Source organism: Cyprinodon tularosa, unplaced genomic scaffold (genome assembly GCF_016077235.1).
Source record: "Cyprinodon tularosa strain WSP-4 unplaced genomic scaffold, ASM1607723v1 ctg36, whole genome shotgun sequence".
NCBI classification, from domain to species: Eukaryota; Metazoa; Chordata; class Actinopteri; order Cyprinodontiformes; family Cyprinodontidae; genus Cyprinodon; species Cyprinodon tularosa.
In genome coordinates, this window is record NW_024039074.1 from 482470 (window position 1) to 499696 (window position 17227).

Sequence of the window (17227 nt, forward strand, 5' to 3'; positions counted from 1 at the left end):
ACGGAACGTAACTTTTTATTTATTTATTTTTATTTTTTGGCTGGTACAGGAAATATTTGTCACTAGCGCCCCCTTCCGGAGTGCAATAATCTCCATTTCCAAATTAAGACGGACAGCGGTCCGTCCCCGCCCCTTCCTGTTTGCCGCAGCGAAGTGTACTTGTTTTTTTTTTTTTTTTTTTTACGCGTAAGCTGTTAAAACAGTTGATTTAACAACAGTTTGAAACATCCTCGACGCATCCCCTGCGTTCAAAGTTTCCTCTGGAGACCGTTTCTTCATTATACACATTTTGTGTTATACATATCTCGGAGTTTTTAAAAACTGTTTTTATAATACCATCTGGTTCAGGTAAAGCTGTTTTAATTCTATTTGTCCACATAGAATAATTGAATCCATAGATTTTTGGGTTGTGCAGTAGAGATGTCTATCTTTTTGCAGTTTGCATCTACTAATGCAGTTTGAAAGCCTGTTCTCTGGATTCTTTTGTCTGAAAAGACTGAACGACATAGACCATTGTTTGCTTAGTTCTCTATATGGATTAATAATGTATTAGAGAATTAAGAGATTTTTTATTTACAGATGAATTTCTTAGTCTTTAAGGGGATAACAAAATTGCTGTAGTTTTGATGTGATCAAAACAATTTTCACCTTAATGTGACATATACTTAAAACAATAACAAAAAGCTGCAATAACTTGGTTTGTATGGGCAAAGAATAAGTTGAAACTACACAAGTTCTCCTAATCTATCAGCTTATTAGGTCAGCTCTTTTCCACAGATATCTGTGCTTGAACACAGAGCTTATCTATCAGATTTTTTTCTGTTTCCCAATTTTTGTTTTTTTTTTTTGTAAGTGAGCTCCAGCTTAGCTCACACACTTCAGACATTAACATAGTCCTCCAATACATTTAGGAGGTTTTGCACAGGCGTTATTTATTAATTTAGTTTTCCTAGAAGAGAAGGACTATATCTACCAAAGATACTCCTTAAACATGCAAAAAATGAATAGATAAGAGATTCTTGGCACAGAACGAAAACAGCTAGTACTACTCAGAAATCCCTGCATATCCCTCAGGCTCCTGGGAGCTGCATAGTTTTTTGTTTTTTTTTTACTTTTGTCTTTTCATTAACTAACTAAACTGCCCATTTTTATATTGCAGCTGTTGTTGCATGTTACACAAGTGATTAATTCAGTCTTTAATAAAGCAGGCTGGGGATTTTTACATGTTGATATGACTTATATCTTTGCTCAGTAAGTTTGGTTTAATCCTACCTGAAAAAAAAACCTTTAGAACAAATACGTTTTTTTTTAATCAAAGAACATCCATCCATCCATCCATCCATTTTCTTTACACGCTTGTCCCGAGTGGGGTCGCGAGGGATGCTGGTGCCTATCTCCAGCAGTCAATGGGCGAGAGGCGGGGTACACCCTGGACAGGTCGCCAGTCTATCGCAGATCAAAGAACATATTAACTTTAATTTAACAGCAGGTGTGAAGTAAAGAGCAATAGAGTGTATTTGCAAGGGATGGTCTGCTAAAAAATTTTTTTTTTATTTTTGGTTGAATAATAAGGATGTGTAATATTGGTTTTCGGTACAACATTTTAACATTTAATAAATATTAACATTCAGGTTAAGATCAAATGAATCTGTTTTCAGATGGATTATTTTTCTATTTTGAAGTGCACTCTGCCTTTCTGTTGAAAACGATCATCATATTTCAAACATGTTTTTATTTTCTTTTTTCAGGCAAATATAGAAGACATTAAGACGGTGCAAGTTGTTAAATGAGAGGAAACATAACAAAGTGCCTCATTTAGAATAAAATAAGTGATCGTGTGTCTCTGAAGTGTGCAAGTGATCATCTGTGACGCCGCTGTGGCAGCATGTTGCCTCCTGTGAAGAAGGAACGAATCATCACGCACCTCCCAAAGGCGAGTAAAACAACCAGAACAACAAGGACAAGCTGATGATCATTTAAAATACACTATATTAAGGACAAAAAAAAAATATATAAAAAAAGTATTACAAGTTAGCTTTAAAAAGGTGCAACTTTAGGGCTTTGGAAACAAGGAAAAGACTCTGCGGTCCACCTACACCTTAAGAACATTTTGGACAAAGAGGACAGGTGGTTTGAAAGGGGTGTGAAGGAAGCCATTTATGTTAAGAAAGAAAAAACAACCTTACACAGAGGGGGTGGACTCATGTTTTAGCTCTCAAAAACCTACAATGCAGCGATAGAGTTGATTCCTCGCCATGCAGCTGGTCAAAATATCGCTCCTGTAAGCCGGGCCAACAACAATCTCAATGACTCCCCATTACTAAGGGGTGGACCTGTTTTTTTTCAGTTCAATTTGCATGTTTTCTAAGCCATAAAAAGGCTTTTATTTGGGCCAGTGTATAAACCTGGAACTAATCCAGACATTTTGACCTGAAAAAGCTTCCTGGATGGGAAGCAAAACGTCTTCAAAGTTGGAAAACAAAGTCCAGTGTTTTTTTTGCTTTTTATTTTTGGAATGGCTGTGGAAACGTTTTCATAGCAATTACATTTTGCTTCCTATCCGTCACAAACCCCAATGTGTTGCGCTGTAAACTGGAATAATTTTTTGCTCTCTATCAACACGTGTGCCCCTTTGTAATGTGCAACGGTAGTAATATAAGTATGCGTTTCAAACGTGGTAATGTATGGGAAAGCTCAAGGCTTTTGTGAGCACATATTGTATAGCACATTTAGCAATACAGCTGCTGTGCTGTCATAAAATATACATGAAAGTAGATTGCAGGGAAATAAAGGTAATTAGATAATTAATAAACATGAATAACTCAAGTGAAAAAAATGATTTATAAAATGATTTTTAAAAAAAGAAAGAAAGTTGGACCAAAATCTTAACTAACAATGTTTAGGTAGCACAGTCAAAGGACACAGAAGCTTTTAATCTTGATTTTTAGCACTATTACAGTTTTCTGGGAATTCTTTTCAAGAGTAAGACCTAAAGGCTGCTTCTCTATGTTTGGTTGGCTGATACACTGATAACAAGAATAAAAGAGGTATTTTAAAGTCTATTCTCTGACATGCAGGGAGTCTGTGTAAGGAGATGTGCTCTACTTTCTTAGTTTTGGTGAGGATGCAGGTGGCAGCATTCTGGATCAACTGAAGGTGTCTGATCAACTTTTTAGGCAGACCTGTAAAGACACTTTTGCAGCAAATATAAAACTTTCTTAAAATTCCTCAAAGTTCCAAACACAAAAATGCCCACAGGTCTTTCTCTGTAGCATGACTGAAATAACCTTCCACTGTGAAATGATCTAATAACTGAAGCTATAGAAAGTCCTAAGATTAGTTTGGATCCGTGTTTCTCCTTATTTTTAGGCAGAAAAAAGTGAATTTCATTCCTTTAAATGTCAAATATAAGTTTAGTTTTTATCATCCCCTGTTTTTGTTTTTTAATCTTTTCTTGTAATCCTTTTTTATAGTGTTTTAGTCCAGATGCAGCTTTGCACACCAAAGAAAGCTTCCACCCACAAGTGAGAGCTGCCTGCCAGATTCAGAAGACAGATGGTGTGAGGTAAGATCCATTTTAGGATTATTATGCCTATAAAGTCCCTCCTGTCTTCACAGAGATGTCTGTTCAGGCTAAACGAATCAACTCCAGTTTGGGCTGTGAAGTCACACTAAAGTATGTCTGCTGAATCAGCTGAAAGACATCTGCAAAACCAACCGTATCTGACAGCATTATTCTGCCTGACTCTAAAACGACAAAGTGAGAATTGCTTAAGCTGTTAAAAGGATTTAATTCAATATTTAAATAAATAAGTACTTAGATCCAAATTAAGACTCCTTGAAACTCAGAAGTAGAATTATTGGGAAGTTTTTATTATTTTGCAAACAATTTCCAAGTATAAGAAGCTCTGAACAACCCATCATTTAGGAAATGTTTTCCCTAAATCTGATATAGAGGTTTCTGCTCAGCTCAGAAAGAAAGCAGCTAAATGTTAGTTAAGTCTAAGAATCTGTTTGAATTAAGTTTGAAGTGTTACTCATCTTTTTAATTGGTGAAATATATACCATAACCTCTCATATAACAACAGCGCTTTGAAACATTTACCTTTTAATCAAGCTGTGGTGCTTCAGAGTCCTATCAGGAATTTTTGTTCAGAAATGTCTATAAAACAATTTTTATATATAAAAAAAAAACATGATTCAATAACATAAAGCACATTTGAACTCACTGAAAACAGCTTTAGGAAATACTTCAGGTTTGGCAAACATTTTCCTTTGCTAAAATTTTATTCTAGCAGTTTTTAAAATCCTCGGTTTTCAAATAAAACATCAAACATTTAGTTGAATGTTCAATATGAGCTCTGACTGTGGTACCAGCGTGCTTCTTCTGTCATCTGATTGTTTACACTTTGGACTTTCTGCTTCCAGCTTTAATATCGCCAAAGTCATTGTAGTGGGAGACGTTGCAGTCGGGAAAACCTGTTTAATCAGCAGGTGAGAAAAAGTTTTCCCAACTATAGGCTAAATTACTTTACTAATGATCAAAGTGAGTGACCGGGTAAATCCAAAAAGCAACTTTTTCCTTAAAGTATATTCACGAAGATCAATGGTCCTCCAAGGTAACTCAGCGGTTTGTTGGACAACATCCATGATTAAAGTGCATCAGGAACACAACAGCAAGACCAGGAAGAATGTTTCAAATAAATTTAAGGCAGGGTTAGTTCCTAACCTATTAGAACCTGGACCATGAAATAACTGACAGAAAATTATATATTTTTATACATTTTGTCAATGAACTTTATAACAATTAAACAAAATAATATACATTTTGTATAAGCTGAATTAGAACATCTATTTGCATCAATTTTGATACATAAGCCATTTCTGTAGAATATTATATACGTTTTCTGTTCACTACACGTGTCTGAGTGTGTAAGTCAGGGTTTTTAAGATGAGCAAGATTACACTGATGATGCAGAAATCTCAAAAACTCATCTATCAAATATTATTCACTTAGTTTTAAAAGGTCTGGGACCTTTTAAAAGCCCTTAGAGAACTGATCAAGCCATCCAAAAACTGGAAGAAGTGTGGCTCAAATATAAGACACATACCTGTCACACAACTGACCTTTACTTAATTGAATAGGTGCAGGAAGTTAGCCGCTGCTAAGCAATTAGAAGTTTGCTGAAAGTCATTTTGGTGTCACAGCAATCGTGGATATAATACAGAATCCATCATCCCTACAGTGACACATGGTAGTGGTAGCATAATGCAATGGGAGGGCTGCTGCTAGTCAGAGTTCTTTATGAGATGGTGGAGCTTAGGAGACTAACCCTAAAAAGTCAACCTGTTGCTAGAGGTACTGTTAGTACATCAATGTAGTAGAACAGCCTAAACAAAGGTGTGACCTCATTCGGGTTGAGAATCTGAGAGGTTTAATGTCTCATATTAGACAGAAATGTATCCTCCAGGTGTATAAAGCCAGAAGAAGCGTAATCTAAACAGACTTGCTGCTGGAATTGAAGCAGAATTTTTTTTAAATATGACTCCAGGAGACCGGATATTTAGAAACACAGACACACTTTTCAGATTTTATGTAAGAAAAACAAATAAAAGAATAAATAAATTGTTCTCCTTCCACCTTACAGTCAGCTTGTACTTAGTTTTGATACATAAAAACCCCATGAAGCACATTGAGGATTCTGTGCGATTTAGGCTAAAATATGTTGATGGGAACTTTTGTAAAGCTTGGATAATTTGCACTTTAACCCTGAACAAGTTGTTCTCCAACCACAATTTAAATCATTTTCTAAATTAATTCCACAAAAATTAGAATAAGTTATTTGAAATACTTGTTCCCCTGTTAGCTGTGATGCAGGACTGTTTTAAATCATGAACAATGATTAGTTCTGCATTGTTTTAAGGTTGCAGGTTTGACTCCATATTGTCTGTTTCATATACCATGAGTTAATCAACATATCTAGCTTTCATGTTAACAAAGAAAGACGTACAGGGCTGGTATTTAACGTATGGATTTATAAATCTATTTGACGAGAAAATACTTTCATTTTACGAATCCCTGTCTCCTTTCTTTGCCAGGTTTTGTAGAGGAGGGTTTGATAAGAACTACAAAGCCACCATCGGGGTGGACTTTGAGATGGAGCGCTTCGAGGTTCTTGGTGTTCCCTTCAGCTTGCAGCTGTAAGTCAGCTCAGTCCTTCCTTCTGAGATGGTACTAGTTTGTTCCTCTGCTGGGTTGGACTAATAGGTTACCTTCACTGTATTGGTTCTGCAAACTCTGGAATAGTGTAAAATTATAGAATGAAGCTGTGGGTTTGTTTGCTTGCTTGATGTTTTCCAGGTGGGATACAGCAGGTCAGGAACGCTTCAAGTGCATCGCCTCAACGTATTACAGAGGAGCACAAGGTGAGCGTTACCTCTGCCTCTGCTGCAATAATCCCAAATTTAACAGAACTGGTTTATATCCAATCAAACTGTGTGTCCCCAGCTATTATTGTGGTGTTCGACTTAAGCAGTCCGAACTCATTAGCACATGCCAGGTAGGTAAGCTCACATGTTTTTGAAATATTTACCTACTGCGTATGGAACCATTTAAAATGGTAGATCTGTGTGTGCAGGCAGTGGCTGGAGGATGCCATGAGGGAAAACGACCCGTCCAGTGTCTTACTGTTCCTCGTCGGGTACCAAGAAAGACCTCAGCGTGGGTGAAGTTCATGAATGCAACTCAGTAGAGATTAGAGCTTAACTATTCGGTTAGACAGATTTGTCAAAATGGAGGGCATGAACTGTCGCGTTTTCGTTGACCTCATTCACAAAATTTGGTATCAAAACTACTAAACAGATCAATGTTTTTAAGCCTGCTGACTAAAAATGATTGATGTGTTTGACTGATGACATTACGGCCTGGGGACAGGTTTGCCACATCTTTGACTTCCACAGTGTTTGTAAATTATCTGTTAATTAATTAATTTTACAGTAACTCTTTTAAAAAGCTCCAGCAACCTTCAGCTGTTTTTATATATAAAGTTAAAAGATGTATATGATATATGATAGTTAAAAGATTTTATTTCACCGCCATGTTCTTTTTTTTTATTGCATCTGAATATTTGCATGATATCATCAGTATAACATCAAACTGTAAAGGTTTTAACCAGTTCCACATATTTTTAGGAGTAGGAGCAAGTTTAAAGTGATATTATCCCCATCATTCTTCATGCACCATCACTGTTAGCCTCACTGTTATACAACAGGTTTTATAGCATATAGATTATATATTATAATACAGCAATATACATTAATACCCAGAAATGTTTCATTCTAAAGAAATAAATATTCTTTAATATTCAGTGTTTAACTAAATAATAATTACAGCAGCAATAGCAATAATTATATATTTGTTTTATGGGGAACATTTTATGTAATAAAGCAATAATTACTTTTACTACCCATGTTAATTTAATAGCAATTCTTACATATAGCATACTATTGTATCATTAGTCTTAGTCATTTTCTGAATGATAACAGTGGTAACAGTATCAATTTTAAGTTTGCATCAAGTTGAAAAACGATTTATTCTGGTTTGTGGCAAAATGAGTTGGTGCAGCACCGAGTCCAACAACAAAGAAATTGTCTGGGTGAAACAAATTGTTTTTATTTTTTTTTATTTTTATTTTTTAAATACCAACAAGCCATATTGAAAATGAGCTCAAATGGAGCGAAACTAATAAGTCTATTTTTAAAACGTAAGGAGTAGAAAGTAGACATAACTGCAACAAAGTGTAAGGAGTAGTAGTTAAACGTTGTCTAAGAAATAATTACTCTCCGGCTTCTCCGGCTGCTGCCTGGAGTCTGGGGCCTGGAGGAAGAGCAGGCCACCTGGTCCGTGGTTTTGGCTGGGGCTGGCTGCGGGGCCTAGGTGGCCTGCCGGTGGCGGGGCTGTCACCTCTGCTCTCCCCAAAGAAGGTTGGATGGAGGGGCATGAAGTGCCTGGTTGAAGTTTTTTTTTTTTTTTCTTTTTTCTTTCCTTGGGGGGGCGGTTCTGGTTGGGTGGCCGGCGCGGGATGGGTGGGCCCCGGTCCCGGGGGGGGGGCTCTTGCTGGGGGCGGTCCGGTCCGTGTGCGGGGTGGGGGGCCGGGCTTGAAGCAGGAAAGAGATGGGTTGGTGTGGCGGTGTCGCCGCTCCCCTCCCCTCACATCCGGATTTTAGGTTCACTTATGGGGTCATCCGATAGTCCCGGGACCGACCACCGGTGTCGCCGGGTTTTTGGTCCTGGTATTATTGGATGTGAGTGTTATGTGTGAATGTGTGTCCGCGTTGTGATTTTCTTTATTTATTATTATTTTATTAAATTTTTATTTTTTTATTTTTTTTATTTATTTATTTATTTATTTATTATTATTATTATTTTTTCCTTGATGTACGAGTGGGGGCACTAGGGAGGGAAGGCATGATTGAGATGGTGTGTGTTTTTTTTTTTTTTTTTCCCAGGTTGGGGTCTCAACCGCACCCTCTCCAAATACATCTCAAGTCTCCGCTAAGTGCGGAGCCCATTCCCCCCGTCCGGCGGACGTGGCTGAGCTGCTTTGGCTTCGTCCGGTGGGGGGGTGGCGCGGTTCGCTCCGCTCTGGCTTTGTGCTGCCCCTCGGGCTGCTGGGGGGGGTGGTTGCGCCGGCTGCGGTCTGCTCTTCTTGCGGTTTTGCGCCGGGCGGCCTTTCTGCTCTCGGGCTGATTCTGTGCGCGGTGTGTTTCGTTGCGCGCTGTTGGCATCGGTCTCGGTGGGGTGGGGCTTCGCTTTTGGCCGGGGGGGGCGTTTTGGAGGGGTCCCGCGGCGCTCGCGGCCGGTTCGCGGCGGATGCGCATGGGCCCCTGCTGGGGGCGGGGCCGTCTGAGTGTTTTTCCTGGGTGGTGCGGTCGCGGTGGGTGTTGCGGCCGGTCGCCGGGGCTTGGTGCCCTGGGGCGGGGCGTGTTTCGGTGCTCTGTGGGGCTGGGGCGCTTCGGTCGGCGCCGTGGGGGGGCTGGTGTTCGGTGCCCGGCCCTACTTCGGGGTGGCCGGCGGGGCCCGCGGACTCGTCCCCGCGGCTCCCCGGGGCGCCGGCATGGCGGTGGCTGGGGGCTCCTGCCTTGGTGGGGTCTGGTTTCCGGGGCTGGCCCCGCCTTGGTGCCTTCGCTTCTGGGGTCCCCTTGGGCGCTTGGGGCTTTGGGTCTCCCGGCGCTGGACTCAGTGCTCTGGGGGGTGTGCCTCTCCGGCTCTCCACAACCACTATTGAGCATTTTTTCTATGGTTAAACTTTACATGCACAAGTTCACCCTCACAAACAACTACAGGTGCTAGGCTTCAGGTACTTGGAGATTCACTTCCAAACAGAAACCCCACATTCATATCTTCAGGTAACACAGAGTACATGTCAGACTTAATAATATTACTTTAGCGATAGTTTCAAGGTGTTTGCTTTATTGTATATCTCGTACCATGTCTTTTGGTTGTGCTGTTCTTTTTTTTTTTTTTTTTTTTTTTTTTTCCATCTCATTACAGGTGTTGAAGCAGACTGAAAATGTTTTGTCATTGTCTCCTTCCTATCTCCTCTTTCTTTCATCTTTTGTCCAGTTTTCTTTTCTTTTTCTTTCTCCTTCTTCTTCTTCTGTTTTTCTGCTCTACTTACATTGCAGTGTCCATATGAACTGTAAAACTCCCTGCATAATTATAATAAAGCAATTTATATACATGAAACAAGTGGAGCGGTATGGCAATTGCGATACCGCTACACTTGTGAAAGTAAAATCTGTTGGGCTCCTTTTGGCATCAAGACAATTATTCTTATTGCCACCTTGCCAGACAGGACACTGTAAAAAAAAAAAAAAAAAAAAAAAAAAGAAATAATTACTGCAGTAAAGTATATAGTCATAATTTCTACTTAAGTAACGTATCAAATTATTTGTACTTTGTTACTGGACACCTCTGTAAAACAGTAAAATATGAATCTGATCCTGAGTTAATTATATTTAATTATAGATCTAGTTATAATTAGGAGTTTTCAGTAATATCCGTGTTTTTCCTCTTTGTTAGTCGCCTGATCAGTTGGCTGAGGTAGAACAGGAAGCTATCAGACTCTCTGAGGCAATCAAAGCCGAGTACTGGGCCGTGTCTGCAAAGTCAGGTAGGCAATAAACTAGTTCTAATCTTCTCCATTAAGCTTTCTATGTTAACATTTGATCTATATAAGCTCACTTACTGCTGCTCTCTTTCTGCTGTGTCAGGAGATGGAGTCAGGGATCTTTTCCTACGTGTGGCTTCTCTGACCTTTGAGGCGAATGTCCTGGCAGAGCTGGAGAAGAGTGGGTCGAGACGCGTTAAGGACATAATCAGTGAGTCTCATCATATGAGGAGTATAAGGAAAGCAGTAGTTAGAATTGTTTTTTATTGTAGTAGAAGATTAGGTATTAATATCCCTAAACAAAAGAAAGGGGACACACGATTTTAGAGAACTCATTCAGCAATAATCTTTAAAGCAGGCTGTTCTGTTGTACTCCTCCCTCCATTGGTCAGTGCTTTTATAGAACCGTCTCTTTCTCTTAGATTCAGCTTAACAACTTTTGAAGATTTATCTTTCCCATCTTTGCTCATCTACAGACTGAATTTCTTACCAGTTCGTCTTTTCAAAATAGCTCAAGTTTAATCAGGTTGAACAGTATGACGACTTATTAGGGCCAAACTAAAAACTATTTTGTTTTTGACAGGCTGTAAAATTGTGAGAATAAAGTAGTAAAATAAGAGAGAAAAAATCTCTATTATAAAGTAGCATTATAATGAGAATAAACTTCCTATACTACAAGGATAAAGTCATAATATTACCTGATTAAACTCAATATTGTTTAATGCAAACTTTTGCACTCTCATCCCCAGTTGAGTGTTGTGAAGTTTTACTTTGCTTAGCGGTTTGACCTACCCATCCATCCATCCATCCATCCATCCATCCATCCATCCATCCATCCATCCATCCATCCATCCATCCATCCATCCATCCATCCATCCATCCATCCATCCATCCATCCATCCATCCATCCATCCATCCATCCATCCGCTCAGATTGCTGTTTTGTATTTTGGCTGTTCTGATTAGATTTTTGATTTTTCTTTCTGAAAGAACTAATAATCTGATGATTTCATCATATCATATTATGAGTTTATTCTCGTTATTTCCTTTTTTTTTTTTCTTAGTCTGGCTTTTATAATCTGTCGTAGAACAGGAATCATCTCTGAAGATTTTCTTTTTTCTCTATTAATAGAACATGTAATTAACTTTGCTTGGACCACCTCAACATGTGGATATGTGCCCCTACCTGACTGATAGCAGTCTAGACTTCCTATGACCTTCTCCTTACCACTCTTACATGAAGGCAAAGTTGGCAGAGTGTCAGCAGATTCTCACACCTGAGCTGTGTGTTTCTGCAGCTCCTCCTGAGATACCAGGCCTGTGAGTTTCAGGCATGTCCAAAAATCTGTCCCCGAGGGCCCGTTTTTCTGCAGGTTTTAAAGCTTTCTCTGCTTCAACTCAGCTGATTCTGATGATTGCCGTTCAGCAAAAGCCTTTTGATCAGCTATCAATGGAAATCAGCTATGCTGGAGCAGGAAACCAATACAACTTGCAGGACAGTGGCCCTCGAGGACTGACTTTGGACATGCCTGGTTTAGATGAACAGCCGTGCATTGGTAGGTTTGAAGCTGACCTCTTCCCCTTTACTACATATTGGTTCATGACATCAAATCTGTTGATGTTTTTAGTAATAAAATAACAGTTCAGGTACACTCATAAATCTACCACCTAACTTTGTCTTTAACCTTTGATCAGTGTTTACATCCATAAAAAATATCTCAGTAAATAAACTGACTCTAACGTTTTTTTGTTGTTGCACAGAGATCACAGACGGCTCAGAGGCCCATCAGAACCCAAACAGGAAGGCCAACTGTTGTTGAGACGATCAAACACCTGTTTTAACCAAATGATGAACGGACTGAAGCTGTTAGACTCATTGGACCAGTGCGGATACCCCGAGCAGGACTGCTTGAAGCGGTGGCAGCTACGCATGCTGTCTTTGTGGGATTCCAACAATTTCTGAAAATACTTGACTTGATTGAAGTTGGAGCACCAATATAAAGACTCCCATTGAGTCTGTAAACAAGCCTGTAAGCAGAATGACTCAAGCCGTGTTTTCTCCGAAAGTTTAGCGCAGATCAGATCTGAAACAAATAATTATTTGTCACATTTCCCGAAAATTTAACTGCACTTCACAAAACATTGCCTGTATAAACAGAAACCAGTAGTTTCTCCTGTTAGTGTGGACTTTGAGAATATCCTCCTCTGCATCTTTTTTCCCCCTCTGCTGACCTCGGGTCATGTGTCTGTGTGCTGGCTAATGTGATGCATACCTCGGATCAAATGACCACCATCATTCCCATCATCCCCCCTTCTTCTCTGACACTGAGCTCACATGATGCGGGAATGGAGGGATTATTAGCTGGGAATCGAGAGCGGGAAGAAAAGCAAGAGTGCATAAAACAGACTGGCCCAAATTTTTATTCATACTAGTTGATTTTTTATTTCTTTTTAAACTAATTTACTTTTCTTTATACGGAAATTTAATCATATTTGTTAGAAAAGATCAAAATTATGGCCAAGTATTAAATAGTATAAAATAAACAGATTTTTAATTAACATGCATTTTGATTTTTGCTCTTATAAATGAAATAAACGATGACATTATGGGAATCAAGCCTCACTAAATATTATTGATCTAATATTTATCACTCATAGTTCAATCAATCAATTTATTTTCGATTATTTAAAGCTATGAGGCTTACTGTAACTGTATATCTTTTTCAGAAAGCACTGAAACAGTTTTTGTAATTCTCGGTACACTTGAAAATGAAAATTAACTACCGAACATTAAAAATAATTTGGTTGATAACATGACAAAACATGAACTGTGAGATTTTATTGATACTGCCATAGAAGAGAATTTGCTGGAAATCAGAGCATAGAAAAATGTCTAAAGGATTTATTACATTTAACAGTCAATCAGTGGTTTGAGACTGAAAACATTCTCTAATATCACAGATATGAGGTTTTATCCCAGTTTACTGGATTATAATGATGTTTCTGTTTTGTTACAATATAGAAGCGAAACTACAAAAAACAAATTAAAAATAGTAAACATCCGAAAACCCTCTATTTTAAACCCTTAAAGCTACAGTGTGTAATTTTCAGCGACATCTAACGTCCAGACTGCAGACCGCAGCAACATGAACATCTCCCCCCCACCGCTTCTCCCCCCCAACAGTACGGCGAGCGTTACGGGACAAAATGTCTTCCATGACGTCCGCATCACCTACCTTCTCAAGTGATGAGGTTTGTTTACATAGATACTTTTACAGATAGTATTTCATTAGTCTGTGTAGGGTATAGATTTCATGTAGACTTATGATAATAAATATACCCGTTATTTTTTCTACATCGTTGTGACGTTTTGGTGAGCTGCTTTGCATGGTGATATAAACAGACGAAGTAATTGTAGTCATTAGTTTAACAGCAAGATGTTCGCTGGAAGAATATATATTCCCCGTTTACAGAGTCCAAGTCTTGTTTGTGGCACGGGGGTTACATGGCGAGGAAGAGGGAGAGGAAGAGGGCAGAGAGGCCGGGGTGGGCGTGCAGCCAGGGCCAGGCGAGGGAGAGGTGCCAGCGGGGTGACTAGAGCAGAGGAGGAAAGGCTTGAAGATCTCCAAAGGAGCCGGAGAGAAGTAACCGAGGTATATATCCAGTAAATTATTTTACAGAAAATTACTGAATCATTACCTGTAAAACTTCAGGGGCGTTGCTGAATAAGTATACTGGAGAGTAACAGCATCATCACGCAGCATGTTATTGTAATGGGCGATCTCGCAATCGCTAGTTTGTCGGCTCTGCGCTGCCGTAGCGCAAAGATGTCTGCCTCCATGGCTGTGAGACCCGCTCCTATGTAATTATAAATAACGAATTCTAAGGCAACGCAAATATTAAGGTTAAGAGGCTGAGCTCGTAGATGATGATAACATAGTTATGTATAATATATTACATTCCTGACTGTATATCCCTGTAATTATTACACACTGTAGCTTTAACATACACTATGAAGCTGTGTACGTTTGCATATTACAGGACATGCTAGAGGAATTGGTGCGAGGTTTATGAATTTGAAAAACTGAAAATTCATCTTTCCAGAGGCTAATAGATGCATTATCCTTGATACAGAAATGTTTTGGACCAATGAAATGTATTGACGTGCAACACGTAAAGTAGAAGCGGAAGGCTATGCCCATTTTACCCTCTAAGTCTTTTTTTTTTATGAGAAAGCACATGCCGCTTCATTTAACCAATCAGCTCGAACAATTATACCTGATGTCCTTACCTTTTGCAAACACTTTGAAAAGGGGCCTTTTTCAGATGGATACTGTGTTGAATTCTAACTGAACTATACTTATCAACGTGGCTTATTCCAGGTTACATCAGGAGGTCCCTATGCTAAATGAGCTATTGATAAATAGCATCCTGCTTCCTTGCTGCCAGCACTATTTGGACTGCACTTATTATGGCAACAGCTGAAACACTTAAGCCTTATGAAACGATGACAATTCCCCCCTAGTGGTCAGAAGAACTTAAGCTATGCTAATATGTAACTTTTCTTAAGTTGTTTTTGACTCTTGCAGCATTTTTTCTTTGCATGTTGTGTGTCAATTATTGGTTTGAAGAGTTTTTCAGGTTTTTCTGTCTTTGCACCTGATAAAAGACGGGGGACGACCAACAGGGCATGTCTCTCCAAGCAGAGGTGTCAAGTGACAAAGTACAAATACTTTATTACATTACTTAAGTAGAAATTCTGACTATCTATACTTTACTGGAATCATTATTTTTAGACAACTTTTATTTCTACTCCTTACACTTTTATTTGAGTTATCTCTACTTTCTACACCTTGCTTTTTGAAAATGGACTTGTTGGTTTTGTTTCATTTAATGCCCAATTTTTGTTATAGCCTGATTGGTATAAAAAAAAATAAAGACCATAAAAATTGTTTAACATACAAATAAAATAATTTCTTTATAATTGGACACAGCGCTGCACCAACATGTTGTTCACCACATACCAAAATAAATAGTTTTTCAAGATGATTCAAGGATAAATTTGACAGTTATCACTCAGAATTGTAGAAAGTGCTCCTTTAATAGGGCAGTGCAGTAACCAGTGTAAGGTTTAAAGCATCTGTCCTGCATTACGTTTTTACTTAAAACTGGTACTTTTATACTTTTGAGTAAAAAGCTCAAGTTGATACTATTACTACTACAAGTGTTTTTAAACAGTAGGATTTATACTTGTACTTGAGTAATAAACTTAAATTTTTTGACACCTCTGTCTCCAAATCATTTGGACCTCAGGCAGCTTGAATTCTTAAATAGTTAGATTAGAAATTGGTCTTTGAATATAAGGTTGGACCGAGCTACAGTCGTTTTCTTGTTTCTTTCTCCCAGGAAAAAACGTTTTGGACATCTCTGGTTCAGGAAAGTTTAACAGGATTTCACCAGATAAACCCATGTCCCAGATACAGCTTGCAGGATTTGGAGCAACAAGGTTTTAATTGTAGCTGTTGCTTGTGCATATTTGTTTACCAAATCTTTTCTATCTTCTTAACTCTCCATAAATATAACTGAACATGGACGTCTGTAAATAGTCAGATTCTTCACCAGTGGCCTTTTGAGGCTGATTTCTCTTGACATTGCTGGACAAGTTCCAGGTCAGCAGTCTTCCTGAAGGTCTTTTATTTGGATTTATGTTTATAATCTAATTTTCTGATAAAGATTTAAAGCTTTCAATAGCTTTAACGCTGTATATCACTCAATTAGTCTATTAAACAGTTTGACTATTTGTCATTTCTAACGTTGACGTTTAACAGTGGACATCTTACTGCTGCAGAGGGATCATAAAACCGCTGTACGGTCAAGACCTAAAACTTTATATGATATAAGCTTTCAAGCATCTTTTAACTGTTATTTTGAAAAGGAAAATTACATTTTAAACTACATTTGAACTGGGAAAAAAGCTAAGATGAAATGGTTTACCAGTTACTTTTCTAAAACGAGGAATGGAAAAATTCAGTCACTTAGTTTTTAGAGTATCAGCCTTCACCAAATGTTTACAATTTAGCAGGACATTTACACAAAATATAGGATTTTTTTTTATCCTCACTCAAACGCTTGATGTTTTTTTTCATAATTAGCATAAAAAAGACAAAAATAATTTACTATGAACACTTTTATTAAAGAGATCACAGTTAGAAAAAGGTCATCAGCAGAGGCAAAGACATTTCACCACCGTAACCAACTGCTGCTGACAACCTATCAGTCCCTCCGAGATCAACGTTGTGCAGGTAATCTGAACAACTCAAAGCAAGAGTGCCTTAAAAACATTTTAAAAGGATATGCATGTCATGGGACCGCGTTACATTTGCACACTGCAGGTTTAAGCACATGGTTAGGAACCAGTGCAGCTTGTTTGTACTGTGGGACAAAAAAACACTTCAATAAAAAGAGATGAACGCATAAGTCAAGAGGGAAGCAGAGCGGCCTTGAAATGCCGCAAAGACGATCACAAAATTGATTCTTAATATTCACTCTACTGAGATTAACGTGTGCAGTTTAGAATATGACAGCGCTGGGAATATGATCACGGAAGGTAGAAATCTCTCCGATAGGACTGTTCCACTTAAACATGAGAATTCATCTGCTTCAGATGTGTAAAAAAAAAAATAATCTTGATACTGTCTCATGCCGTGTAATGAAGGGGATAATTCCTCACATTTCAAAACTGACTTTAAATTCAAGTGAAATGATTACAGTCTCAAGAAGTCATTGTGTGTGGAGGTTCAAATAAACTTAGAGATGCTTCACTGACCAAACTGAGAAGTTTGTCAAAGATCTTTCAGTTTCCTATTAAAAGTCAGTTACTTAAAAAAAAAAAAAAAAAGATTCCACTGTGCAATGACTAGTGTAGGAGCACAAAGTGACGAAGAGGAGCCACTGTTCCCAGTGTGGTTCATGTCTGCAGTCTTTTAACACGTCTAATGATTTCTGCAGGAGCCAGAAGACGTGTCAGCTGATCTTAACACAATTAGCATTAGCACA

At 38.5% G+C, this 17227-nt stretch overlaps 1 pseudogene; it reads left to right on the forward strand.

Annotated features, from left to right (window-relative positions):
- Positions 1-219: 219 nt before the first annotated feature.
- LOC119790304 lies at positions 220-12781 on the forward strand (annotated as a pseudogene).
- Positions 12782-17227: the final 4446 nt, after the last annotated feature.